We start from the raw sequence: 4,413 nt of genomic DNA, 5'->3' as shown, positions 1-4,413 counted from the left end.
ATGACATTACCATCGCAATCTACCTGATGACTTTATATCCATGCTCAGATGCCAAGGAGCTCAGAAAGTAACCAACTGTGACTGGTAATAATCAGATATAGAGAGATTAGAAATGCATATGCAAACATCTTAGTGTCAATTGCATTAAAATTTGTTTCTGTATGAAACTGTGTATTTTAATAATGAATGCAGGTCTTTTTTAAAGGTTAAAAACCTCATTTAATTTTATGTCTTATAGGGTTTATCCTGAGTACAATATTTTATAACTATATTAATTCAACTGTAAACCTAAAAATTTACAGCCAATTTTGAAAGGGATGCATCTTAGCTCTGGAAATTGTTATTGAATATGTCAATGCTGTTGTAATGAAATGCTTCTTCTAATTATGTGGTTACTAAATAAATAATTTTTAAAAATTTAAAAAAGAAATGCAAAGCTAATTGCGGGGGTGAAACATGAAGTCAAAGGTGGCTTTCTCGAGTTTCATTGCTAGATTTGTTGACAACAGTATCCAATAAGATTCCTTCCAATGAAGTTCATGAGCATGTTTTATCCAATATCACTCTGCCAAATAGACAACCAAGGGTAGGATAATAACTAACTCCCTAAAGAACGAATCTCTGAACCAACTGGAAGATGAGGCTATAAAATATAAGCATTCAGTGCCTGTCTTGAAAATGAAAGAATGCAAATAGATGTGGTTGTATTCTTTACTCATTTAATTCTTGGCACCATAAAAGGACTCTTTGGTGATCACAGGTGATTTAAAATAAGTATTTGCTGAATTTCTTCATGAAACTGCTCATCATGGTAAAAACAACTTCATTTCTATGGGGCGCACTGGGCGCCAGGTGTGGGGTGCAGGGGTATCTGCTCCTGCGCTGCTTCCCTGAGTCTTCCGTGGCTCTCTGCTGCTGGGGGCTTTGCCCAGCCGTGTCCCGCCCTAATTTCACCCGTGCACTTTCCTCAAGATGCGAGTTCCACCGGCCGCTGGATCACGCGGGAGAGTGTGAGGGCAGCTAAAGCTGGGATCTGTGAGTCGGTGATGGAAAGACAGCTCTTCCCGGGAAGGCTGGATCGTAGGCAGTGAGACAAGACTCAGTTCAGTCAGATTCAGTATTATAACTCTTTATTCAATGGCTCTGCATGGCTCCAAGCCTCAGTGTCCCAGAGTGATCCAGCTCCTTCATTTATTGAGGGGAATCAGGGAACTTTATACCGTTGGGGTAGTGGTAAAAGCTTCAGCTGATAGGTACTTTGGGGATGCCTCATTTGCGTGTGGAAATGGGCTCCCGCCAGGCTGCCAAACTGCTTGAAAATCACACAGGAAAGCCTAATGGTTACAGAGCCGGCCATGTTTATGTGGCTGCTACTTCACAAAGGAGTCAGGAAAAATGCCAGGAAGACACCCTGCTGTGAAAGGAGTCTCTGCATATGGCTCCGAGCTCGTGAGCTATCCGGACATGAAGAAACTTCTACTTTACACAACAAAGGCCCCCAACACATTTCTATTTTAAATTAACATTGGTGATTTTCAGTTTTTAATGATGAAGTTACCTGATTGATGACCATGAAGAGCTCATTAAAGAAAATGCTGTGGGAAGGTGGCCTTGTTAGTGACAGAACTAAGTGTAGTGTATGAGTCTCTTGCAATACTTTAGTAAATCTGCATGCAGCATGGTCTAGTATTAGGGTAGAAATGTCTAAATGCAGAGGCCTTCCTGTAAGTGGCTCATAGAAGATAACCTGTGTATCCTCAAGGGAATGGACCATACGGTCATAAGAGCTAGTATTTGTTCTTTGACCCTTATCGAAATTTGTAGTAGCAGTCACATATTTATCAGGAAGGAGTAACACCTTATAAAGTTCTTTTATAACAGTTCTGATAAATTGTGTCCCTGAATCACTTCATACAGCAGTTATTATACCACACATTGGAGGCACAAAGTCAAGCAGATGGAGATTTTCAGCCAAGAATCATTCAACATTTCCTGAAAATAGATAAATCCAATCTCAAAGTGGTCAAAGATTCCTTAAGGATATGGTTCTTGATCATGCTCATCTTTACAAGTTTTATAGGACTATTTTATTCACAAGTAACTCATGACCTAGAAATAATCTTTAAGGTTTTTCCACCAATGTTGATTTAAAATAGAAATAAAGCTGTTTTTACCATGATGAACAGTTTCATGAAGAAATTCAACAAATACTCATTTAAAATCACCTGAGATCACCAATGGGTCATTTTATGGTAACAAAAATTAAAAGAGTAAAGAATACAACCACATCTATTTGCATTCTTTTATTTCCAAGAGAGGCACTTAATGCTTATAATTTATAGCCTCATCTTCCAGTTGGTACACAGATTCGTTCTTTAGGGAGTTAGTTATTAACTACCCTTGGTTAAGTCTATTTGGCAGATTGATATTCAAGAGCATCTCTTTCAAATTCCATCTTATCTCTTCAAGCATGGGCATCCTTCTAATAGCTGTCTCACCGGGAAGTAGGAGTGTATCTATGATTTTCTCAGTTTGGGGGTAAAGAAGATGACTCTGGTTAAGAATGCATACTGCTCTTGTCCAAGGTGATTCCTTCTCCAAGGGGCCAACTAATGCCCTTCTCAGGAATGTAGCAACTTGGAAGAGAACTTGGCATGCCTAAGGTCTTTGGAGAGCAAGGGATGTGTATTTCCTTTGCCTCACATTGGCTGCCTACATGCATGTTTGAAAAAAAAAGAAAGAATGAATACTGCTCTTATGTAGATGACCAGTTTTGGATTCCTAGCACCAGTGTCAAGCGGCTCACAGCCACCTGTAACTCCAGTTCCAGGGAAGCCAGTGATCACTTTTGGACTCTGTGGGCACTGCATTCATGTGCACAAACTCAGACACTGTGTTCCCCAGGGGTCCTGGTTCCTCCAAGGGGCTGGGTCTGCTATGGAGAGTTGACTATGGAGAGTTAGCCACAGAAGAAGGGGCTTGTGCCACCATCTTGGGATAAGAGCTGTGAGCCAACAGGAATACACAGTGGTGGGCCTGTGGGGAATGCTGCGGCAGACATGGAGAAGAGATGGCCCCAGTATCTCACCTGCATCGCGAGGGGGGCATTTATGGACCTGGAGTGAGACCGCTGGCCCCTGTGGCATGGGTGAAAGCTAGTGGTGACTAAGGGTGTGGTGCTGGAGGAATCTGGCATGGCTGGGCTCTGAGCCATGGCACAGAGCTGGGCAGCATAGAGCTGAGCGTGGAGCTAGGCACTGGGTGTTTGTTTCTTTGTAAGTCACTCCCCCCCCAACAATAATAATAAATGCACATAAAGATATGTTATGTGGTTTGCCTGATAGCACAAGAGACCCAGAGAGAACTCTGGCGACAAACTGGCGTAGTCTGGCCAGGATAAATGAACCACAGCCTTGGGGATGTGGGTCTAGGAAAGCAGTGCTGTCCCGCTGCCCCTGTGGCAGGTCAGCTGGGCTCTGATTCCCAAATCCAGGATCAGCTGCCAGGAACCCAGGGGAGAAGGCAATCAAATCCCATACACTTAATGGGGTTAGTGATAGTCAAGTGGGTTATAAAATGCATTATAAAATCTGTAACTAAAAAGAGGCCAGCCACGCAGAAGCATGGGCCACAGCTATGTTGTAAATGTGGAGGTATGTTGTGGGTATGTGAAGATTTGTTAACGGTTATCCAGAGGCTAGAAAATCTTTTACTGGCTCTGGACCCAAATGGAGCACCCAGAAAGGGGACATGGCCACTTTGCATAAAAAAAGCTATGCCCCAGGCATGGGAAGCTGAAAAAGCTATGGAAGGCAGACCCAGTTGCAGAGCTTGAGAGGAAAAAGAAAAAGTGGAACACTTTGACTTGTGTAAGGTCCATGGACTCAGAAGAAAAGACAGATAATAGTAAAAAAGAAAATGACCTAAAAATAAAAGTAGCTCAGGCTGTCCCTCAGATTCAACCATTGATACAAAAAGAAAAAAAAAGCTAACAGTGCTGTAGCTAGGAAATATTCCATGCTAAAACTGTTAAAACTAGGAAAAACTTATAAGCAAACAATCAGAGAGCCCCTAGCCATGTGGCTTGTGAGAGTATGGGACATGGGAGCAAATAATGTCGGTCTAAGTCCTTCAGAAGCTTCACAGCTTAGTTATATAACCAACTATCTGTCCTTGTGATATAGGCTGTGTTGGGGAAAAAAAAAAAGAAAAAGAAAAAAAAATTTGTAATACCTTGATGAATGCTGTAAGAACTCTGCATTTTGATAGAAAACTCTGTTTAAAATGTTGATTTAGATTTACTTGCTAAGCTTGCCTGTTCTGCCTGATTGTATCTACCACACATGGATGATTAACCTAGTTGAAATGCTAAGAATTGAAGTGCTGTAAACCTCCTTCCTGGACCCTGGACCC

The 4,413-nt window shown here is 41.9% G+C and overlaps 1 non-coding gene across 1 annotated transcript; it reads left to right on the top strand.

The window, feature by feature from the left end:
- The first annotated feature begins 2,578 nt into the window (after window positions 1-2,578).
- On the top strand, window positions 2,579-2,720 carry LOC115072663. Its single transcript, XR_003851694.1, has one exon. It is a non-coding gene; the product is annotated as a small nucleolar RNA SNORA67 (small nucleolar RNA).
- The last annotated feature ends 1,693 nt before the right edge of the window (window positions 2,721-4,413 follow it).

The sequence above is a fragment of the Nannospalax galili genome, unplaced genomic scaffold (genome assembly GCF_000622305.1).
Source record: "Nannospalax galili isolate Female #2095 unplaced genomic scaffold, S.galili_v1.0 scaffold743, whole genome shotgun sequence".
In the NCBI taxonomy this organism is placed as follows: Eukaryota; Metazoa; Chordata; class Mammalia; order Rodentia; family Spalacidae; genus Nannospalax; species Nannospalax galili.
The sequence above is the reverse complement of the archived record's forward strand: the minus strand, read 5'-3'. Positions and strand labels throughout refer to the sequence as shown.